Consider the following 10,133-nt stretch of genomic DNA (forward strand, 5'->3'; position numbering starts at 1 on the left):
AAGTGACTTCAAATCCCTCAACTCCCTATTTAAAAAAAAACAAAGAACTTTTGGGACTTCTGGTCAAGATGGAGGTGCCAATAGACACGCTTTGTCTCCTTGCGCAACTAACAAAAAACCAGACTGTCAGAAAATCAAACTGCATTAGGAGTCCGACAACCAAAGACTTAAAGAAGCCATATACATCCAGACAAGTAGGAGGGGCGGAGATGGGAAACAGGGCAGAGAGGGTGCAGTGTGGTAGCAGAAGGGTGGCAGTGGCATCAACCGGCAAAACAGGCAGTCCCACATTCATGTGTGGTGGATAAAAACTGGGGGAGATACCTTGGGAGCAAGCAATCCCAGCTCCAGGCCAGACCATGCTGCCCAGGGTTGTAGCACCAGGAAGGTAAAACCTCGTAACTTCTAGCTGTAAAAACCAGTGAAGATTGGGACAGGGTCTCTCAGGAGAGTCTGTTTAAAGGGCCCACACAGTCCTAGAATATACACAAACCCTCCCACTCTGGGAACCACCACGAGGGCAACAGCCAGAAGGGTGCCAGTTGCATATGGGAAGGGGGCAAAGTGACTGGAAACAAGGCGCGTGCCAAGCAAGCTTCCAGCAGCATTGTCCCTTCTCTGACCCCACCCCCACCTACAGAAGTCACAAAGGAGTAAAGCGGGTTGCCCCACCCTGACGAATACCCACACAACTTAACCAGTGTGCTAAGACAGGGAGTCAAAGCAGCTCTACCTAATACAAGAAACAAACACAGAGAAGCTGCCATATTGAGGAGATAAAGAAATATGACCCAAATGAAAGAACAGAACAAAACCCCAGAAAAAGAACTAAATGAAACTGAGACAGCCAACCTATCAGATGCAGAGTTCAAAACAATGGTGATAAGGATGCTCAGAGAACTCATTGAGTATGGCAAAAGCACAAGGGAAGAAACTCACAACTATCAACAATGGAATCTAAAAAACAAAAACAAACTAAGCGAACAACTAGAACAGGAACAGAATCATAGATATGGAAAAAAGGTTAATAATAATAATAATTAGTTGGTACAAAATAGACAGGGAGATGTTAAGAACAGTATAGGAAATGGAGAAGCCAAAGAACATATATGTATGACACATGGACATGAACTAAGAGGGTGGGTGTATGCTGGAAGGAAAGGGGGCTACCAGGTGGAGGGGTGCAAAGGAGGAAAAATTGGGACAACTGTATTAGCATCATCAATAAAATATACTTTAAAAATTAAAAAAAAAAGTTTTCACTGATTGTTGTGCACATATATGTAGTCACCAAACAGCTTATGGGTTCCCACATACTAAATCTCCTCAGTAGCATGCTCTAAAACAAGGAGATAACAGGAATTTAAATGATCTTATTCAAACTGCTCATGTTTCTGGCATCCATCTTAAGAACTCCAGGTTCCATGAACTTAAATACTCCTAAAACAATCTCCCTCTTACATCTAAAGAAAGCAGGCTGTGAAGAGGAATGAAAAACAATAATAATAAGAGAGAAGTTAAAAAAGAAATTAAATCATAAAAAACTTACCTAGGTCAAATATTTAATTATTTTCTTTTCTTACATTCTCTTTATTAGCACCTTTATTGTGAACCTAGAGGAGGAAAGAAAAGTGAAAATTACTTTTTATTGAATACCTACTTACATGCCAGGAATGGTGGTCGGATAAAGCCTCCTGGAGAACATGAAGTCTGAGATTAACACAAAAGAACAAAACAGAAGTCACTAAAGTGGTATGGCTGGGAAGGAAAGTGAGAGTTGCAATTGTAATTAAGTAACTTTTCCTAAATTTACCAAAAGCCTATGTAAATGGCTATATTCAATAAATAGGCTTAAAGCACTGAAGCAGGTGAACAGCTAGTTTGCTAGACTCAGAACATCTGCATCTGAATCTTAGCTCTACCACTTCTAGCTTTTGTTATCTTGAGCAAGTCCCCAAGCCTCTGTGTGCCTCATTTCCCCCATACGTATAATAACAGTACCCAACTCATAGAACTTCTGAGGATTATATGATATAATCCACATCAGGACTTTATGAGTTCCTGGAATGTAATAAATGTTCAGTAAATGTTAATTATTGCTTTCATCATTATATGCTTTTATAAGATAGGAGTTACCCAGACACATAATATAAGACAAAAGAAAGATCAAAGTCAATGGTTATTCATTTATTTAACAAATCTGAGAGTTATTCACTGCCAGGTATTTTGCCGGGCATCCTTTGGTGGACAGGATGGACAGTTTCTCTCGTCACAGCTTCCAGTCTACCAAGGGCCATGCTGTCAGACAAATGAGCTATCTGGGGAGACAGATTCTGTTTTTTACTGGGTATGGGGCAGCACATATCTGAAATGGCAGAACTGGATAGCAGAACATTTATGATAGAAAGCACAGGACATCTGGGTAGCCTCATTGTCAAGGTGCACCAAAGAGGGCAATAAGCAGTAAACAGAAAGCAGGAGGGATCATCAATGCTGGTCTGAGTCTGTTCTCTGTTCTCAAGTATGCTGATTTACCTGCGCAAATTGAACCATTTCAGCTTTAGTCTTTTATTTGTTTTCATTTCAATTATAATATCTTTTTTTAAATGGTTTCTTATTTTCCTTTTTAAAGGTAGAAGTGGTAAGAATAGGGGAAAGAAAAAAAAGAACAGGAACCTCAGCCCATGTTGGCATTAGTGGTGATGGTGGAAATGGCATTATATGATCAGCTTTACATTTTCATTTTTAATCCTCCCAACTTTCTAACAAAGATAGAATTGTTCCTTTTATAGATCAGGAAACTCATGCTGGGAGAAGTCAGATAGATTCCCTGACATCCACAGAACTAATAAATGCAGACACAAATTTAAACCGCAAGTTTAACTCCTAAGTCTTTCTCTTGGGCAAAAAAAATACAAGGGATTTTGCAGAATTTAAAGCCTGTTAAAAATGACTTATAACTTCTAGGTCTATCAATTTCTGTACTTACATAGAAGTAAACGGTCCTTATACACAAAATCAAAACCACTCAGAAAAGATAAAGGAAGAGAAGATTGCACTTATAAAAGCAACAAACAGATAAAACATTTAAGATGAATTTAACAAGAAATGGACAAAACAGCCCTGACCTCTGTGGCTCAGTGGGTAGGGCGTCATCCACAAACCAAAAGGTCACAGGTCCAAGTCTAAGTCAGGGCACATGCCTGAGTAGTGGGTCAGGTCCCGAGCTGGGGGTGTGCAAAAAGCAAACCAAGAGATGTTTCTCTTACACATTGATGTTTCTCTCCCTTTCTTTCTCCCTCCCTTCCCCGCCTCTCTAAAATAAATAAAGAAAATCTTAAATGGGCAAACAAATAAAAAAATATATTCAATTCCCTTGAATAGGAAAATTCAACACCAGAAAAATATCAATTCTCCCTATGTTAGTTTATAAATTTAACATGATCTCAATTTTTTTAAAGAGGTTTTTTTCCCCAGAACAAGACAAAAATGATTCTAAAGTTCACATGGAAAAATAAACAAGGAAACATTGCCAGGAAAATGAGGGGCAACAGGGGAGACTAGCTTTACAAGATATTAAAACATTTTTTAAAACCAGTAATGTACACTGATGTATGAATAAAAACACTAATGGAATAGAACAGAAAGTTGACAGGTGTATCCCAATACATCAGGAAGTTCAGAATACAATAAAGGTGTGTGATATTCTGAAATAAATGCGTAAGATAACTGGTAGTCAAATAGAAAAAAAAACAAAACTGAATCTATGTATCATCCCTGAACACCAGAATAAATTCTAAATGGATCAAAGATTTAACTTAAAAACGGAACCATAAATGTGTTACAAGAAAATGGGCAAATTCCAAATCCTTGGAGGCCTTTCTGTAACTCAATCCAGACACCATAAAAGATTAATAATAACTGTCTGAAATTTAAAGGTACAACTTTTAAGCCTGCTCTATACCAAGATGATGAAAGTAACTGAAACTCACATCACAAAGGGCTAATCTTTCTAATTTACAAATAGAAATTGATTAGAAACAAAGCAATCCAAAAGAAGAATGTGCAAAGGGCAGGAACAGATAGTTCATAGAAAAAGAATTAGATATAGCCTTAAAGTTGAAAAGATTTTCAGTCTCATTCAAAATCAAAGTAATGCACATGAAAACTACACTGAGTTATTGTTTCTTCACCTAATAAACTGTTATGAATTCAAAGGTTAGTAAATGCAGCCTACTGGAGAGGCTGTGGAGAAACCAGGTGCTCTAATGCATTATTTGTGGGGTCCAAAACGGTACAACCCTGAAGGAGGGCAGCCTTTATCAAAAAGTATAATTGCACTGCTCACTGACCCAGAAATCCTACTTCTGGGAAGATATACCATGAAGACACCTCACCTATATAAAATGATATGCATACAATATTATTCATGCCAGGCTGTCTGCAATTGTAAGAGACTGGAAAAAAACCCAAATGTGCATCAGTGGGAGCTAGTTCAATAAACTACAGCATATACATACATGTTTGTTTTCTATATAATACTAATATGGCAAGATCCCAAAGATATAGTAACTAAAAAATGCAAAGCAGCATAATTTACATAGTATGCTCTCTTTTATATAAAAAGGTGGGAGTGTATACATAGTATACTGGTATTTGCTTCTATCTACATAAAGAAACAACAGACTTATATAGGAAAAAAAACAGGTTTTCTTTGGGGAGAGGGAGGCAGATTAAACCTAGAGAGTTATTAGACTCCTCAAAATATTGCTGTTTCAATATTTAAACTATGAATACTTTATTTATACAAAAATAACTTTAAAGTATTAAAAGTGTAACTCAGAACTAGTCATAAACCAGTCAAAATCCAACAAGCATTTTAAAAGATTTTTCTCTGAAATTAGATGTTGACAATTTTAGTGTGAACATCACTGAAAATTATAAAAAGACAATGTAATTTTTTCCTTCAATCCAGCTAAAGCATATGACTACAACTATTTAAAGTTATCTGGAGGTGTGAGGAATTAGAAGAGAGAACAGAAGTTGCAATGGAAAGGATGCTTTAATCTAATGCTTCTCAAAGTATGGTCTCTGTACCAGCAGCACCAGCAGCACCTGAAAACCTGTTGAAATGTAAATTCTCTGAACAAGAAACTCTGGGAGCAGTAGGTAGCAATCCCTATGGTACACACTCAGGTTTAAGAGCCAATTATCTGATTCAGTGCTTCCCACACATTCACCTGCATCACTTGGAGGAGGATCATATTAAAATGCAGATTCTGGTCCAGTAGGTCTGGGGTGGGCCCCAGAGTATGCACTTCTACCAGGCTCCAGGATGCTGCTGGTTTGGGGACTATACTTTTAGAAGAAAAGCTGAAGTCTACCTGTGGAAGAAGGTAAGCAGTTTTCAAGTGGTTTTCTATGAAACCTGCCCTCAATATCAGACAGAAAAAGTCCTTACACAGGTCTCATGGCTAAGAGATAACCATGTAGCCTCCCATATAAATTCTGTAATTAGTACACAGTAAATATATTTTCAGACATATTTCTTATTAAAGCAATAACAATTATGAATTATTGAAATCCAATCTAAGAATGTCCCATTTGAGAAAACGTTCATTTATAAGTGAATCTATGACTTTCAGAATGATAAAAACCAAAAACCATATTCATACATCCGTCTGCTTGTACTGATTAACTTTACCTGAAGCACATTAACCACACCATCTGCCTGCCAAAAAAAATCACCAAGCAGTTTGTTTCTTATATTTACAAATACTGATTCTCCATTTGTCCCATATGCAAATAATTTTTACAGGAATCTTCTGAGTAAAGAATTATAGTTTAGATGGAAGGATCTAGACATGTTGTATACCTTCATTTTGCAAGTTATCCCTTGGATAAAGTTTTTGGTGTTAAAAATTAATCAGCCCTGGCTGGTGTGGCTCAGTAGACTGAGCACCAGCCTACAAATCAAAAGGTCACCGGTTCAATTCCAATCATGGCACATGCCTAGGTTGTGGGCCAGGTCCCCAGCTGGGGGCATTAGAGAAGCAACCGATCAATGTTTCCCTAGATCGATATTTCTCTCCTTCTTTTTCTCCCTCCCTTCCCCTCTCTATGTGAAAATAAATGAATCTAAGATGCCATCAATTTTCAGATACACTATTGTTTTATGTACTGCTAAGAAAAGTTGCCAATTAAACCATACCAATTTTAATATACCACTCCATCTTAGATATGCATCTTTAAAAAAATCAATGAAATTGCTTACTTATAAATCTCAGAAGTATGTACATAATAAATTACTAATTTTCATCCATCTAGGCATGGATTTTTGCCCATTCAACAATGTATCCCCCACACCTAAAAACTGAAAGTTTCCATATCTATGCAAATGATATTATTTGGTTCAATTTTGTACAGATGAATGTAAAAAGTAGCAGTAATTTAAAAAATAAAAGTAGGAAAGAAAAAAAAAGGAATGACCTCTTTTTATCCTGGAACGTGATATTGCTTGTTCAAAGTAATAAAAATTAATTACTCTCAAACTGGATAATTTTTGAATCCAAAAGTATCTGATGTATCTACCTCTAGTCAATTTAAAATATATCCTTCTATTCTGGTAAGTCTTTACTTACATGTTTGTTTCCATAGCACCTTTCAGAAGTAACAACCAATGAACATAAATATCTTACAGCAAGATGCAATTTATCCATTGAACAAAAAGGGAAAAGAAACTTGCTTTGTAGATTTGAGACTTGAAGAAATTTATAATATTATACTGTAGCTATATAATGGTCTGAGTTCAACTTTCTTAACTCAGTTTGCATTTTCCCCTAAACTGCACAACTGAGTTTCAAGTGAAAAGACAATTTCTAATAAATAATACCAGGAGGACTGAGGACATATGTGATTATAGGTCATTTTAATTTTCACCTTTGTACACATCTACATTTTCTAAATTATCTAATATGGATATTCATACATAGGGATAAAAGTTATTAAAAAGTGGTTATACAGACAGTACTGATTTGTATTTTAATTCAAGCCTTTTTAGTTATTTATATATTACTGCTGTCACTTTCCAACTCCATTCTAATCTCAAACTGTTCATTGATTCAAGAGTCCAGTTGTCAACATTTCTCTGTGTATGTGTGTATATATATATATATAGTTTAAATTTTTTACATTATTTTGTATTGTTATCTTTTTCATTACCGTTTATCCCCCATACCCTATACCACCTCCCCCCACAATCATCACACTGTTATCCGTGTCCATTGAGTTCTTCCTTTTTCTCTTTCTTTTCCTTTTCTTTCAACATTTCTAACAAGAATTTTCATTAAACAAAGCAAATTTTTCAGAGGGACATAGATACTAGCCTTGTCTCCCACCTGGGATTAATCAATGAAAGTGTCAGTAGCCAAGGGCCTGATTTTTTGGTATGCTGGAATAGTGGGAAATTTTTTTCCCAACCAAAATTCTTTGTGTCAGTTAAATTCTGCCCCTTTTTCTCTAATAACTGAGAAGACAATTATTAAACGCTACTTATTAGAGTGGTCTCAAGGTGGGTGGTACTGCCTCCTCAGAGACATATTTAGTTATTGAAGTGACTGGAGACACCACTGGCATTTAGCATTTGGGGGCCAGGACGTTGAACTTCACAAGATGCACGGGACAGAACCACATAATGAAGATTCACTCGGTCCTGAGAATCTTTTACATATCCAGTCAGATTAATCACTATAAAGTGGCATTACTTTAGGGCAGAACACTAAAAAATTTTTATAAGATATTATGGGAAACCCAGAGTAATTTAGGAGAACATAGCTAATTTGAGGGATGTTGAGATAAAATAATAACTGTTTGAAAATTAGTTACCATTTTTCTCACATCACATGTTGTTAACACATAATTGCAATGTCATAAGACTGAGCGTATCTAAACAAGTAACTGAGATACCAACAATGAATCCTTAAATCTCAATCTTGTTATTTTATTCATTATTATCAATAAGTAGCAGTACTTCAAAGAATGTGACACAAAAGGTGCTATACAATGTAATCTGAAAATATGGCATCCACAGAAGGGTTATATTAATATTATTTGTGTGTTGATTGAGATTGTAATTTATCTTAGCATTTTAACTCTAATTCAATGTAAGCTGTTTATTTATTATCATAAACAGGTTATCCCAACACTTAGGTGTACCCTCCACACACACACACAGTGTTCATCATATCATTGGCCCTTCTTTTTCTCGTTAGAAATACCTCCTAATATATTTATTGCTCCTTAATCCAAGTGCATTCATTGAAGCAGGTGCAAGCACCAGACACGTGCTCTCTCCTACCACAGTATGCACTACAACGCATGTCATACACTGTTCTCCATTTAATTCTCCCTTCCATTTAAACTGGAGCATCGTACTGATTATGTGTATTTCACGATAAATTTCATTTCAGGGCAGTAAAGTGATCTTTCTAAACGTTTGCTGCAAAGGGAGAGGGCCTTGATTCTGACAAGTTTGAGCACCACTGCTCCAAAGATTGGAATCACGTGCTTAACAAAAATCAAACTTAAAAAAGTTTCCTTTCCCTAACTAAAGCAAGCCCGGGTTTCCAATATCCCAATTCCATTGTACCTGAACCCACACCTAGCACATCGCTGCTCTAGGTCCACTTCTGCTCTCGCACAGGTCCAAACAAGGGTTCTTAACAATTTCGGGATCCAGGACCCTTTGGGGAATTTGATAAAAGGACCGACTCCCAAGAACTCTTATTCCACGCTGCATTCAACGGCGGGGCGGGTAGGGACTCCCAGACACACCCTCTTTTAGCCCAGTGGAGACCCGAGGACTAGCATTAGAGCCTTAAAGCCCTGCGAGTGGGGGCGGGGAGAAAGGATGGGAGGCAAGGACGGGAGTGGGCGCTGGAGTCAGTGTGTCCGAGTTTGAACCCCATTCCACTCCTTCCCAGCAGTGTAACTTCGGGCAGGACGCTTCACCTCTCCGTGCAGCCCTGGAGTGGAACCGCACAAGTGCCAAGCGAACAGTAAAGGCTCAAATGGTGTTGCCACAGCCAGCAGCACCGCGTCTTCGGCGCCATACCGCCGCCGTGGGAAACTGAGGCAGGCCCCGGGGTCATACACGAGTGCTGGGAGTGGCTGCCGGGGGACCGGCCCGGGCGGCCCCAGGCCGGCCGCCCCGCCCCGTCCTCGCGGCTCCCGGGACGGGGCGGACCGGGCAGCTCCGCTGCAGCCGCGGGGCGAGCTGGGACGGCCGCCCAGGACGCGGGCCGCCTGCTCGCCCGCTCCCCCATCCGGCCCTTGGTCTGGGCCGCTCTCACCCACTCCTCTGCCCCCAACGACCGCCACCGAGGCCCGCAGCTCACCTCTCCGGCCGCTGCTGCTGCCGCCACCACCGCCGCCGCCGCCGCCGCTACCGCCACCGCGCGCGATCTCGCGAGACTTCTCTCCCCTTGGCGCACCCCCGCCCTCCCGCGGCGCCTGTGGACCCCGGCCTGGAATCGGCTCTGCCCGCTCTCTGTAAGCAGCCCTGGCTTCGGCGTCAGTCCTAGCGGTGCTCAGTTTTCTGCCTCCCTCTTGCTACACTCATTTCGTTCACCTCCTTAACCCCGAAGGATTAAAAGCCAGGTGCAAGACGGACACCTCCCTCTCACCTGGCCGGCACGTACGCATGCGCATGCGCACGCCTGGAGCCCTGGACCTGAGAATCTTTGTGAAGGCTCTGACCACAGCGACAATAATCCCACCACCCGGTCTGGCAGTGCGTACTTTTGCAACTGTCCTCGCAACAGCCCCAACAAATGGGTATTACCATACTTCCCATTCCAGAGAGGAAGAAACAGAGGCTCGACAAGGCTGTCACTAGCTCCAGGACACACAGCTAGGAATTGGCATCCGGGGTTTTCTGACTCCCAACTTAAAGCCCCATTTTTTCCGCTCCGTGACAACCCTTCCCCGTCCCCCCCCCAGGTCTTGTCCCTGCCCCTCCTTTCGCTAGGGCGACCAATCTCAGCTCCAATCTTGACTTCCCGTACGAGGTTCACCAAGGTGAGAGGAGGCGCTCCCAGGCAGTCAGTTGCTACAGTCCCCTCTGGGGTTTTTTG

Source organism: Furipterus horrens, unplaced genomic scaffold, assembly GCF_987537825.1.
Source record: "Furipterus horrens unplaced genomic scaffold, mFurHor1.1.pri manual_scaffold_5, whole genome shotgun sequence".
NCBI lineage: Eukaryota > Metazoa > Chordata > Mammalia > Chiroptera > Furipteridae > Furipterus > Furipterus horrens.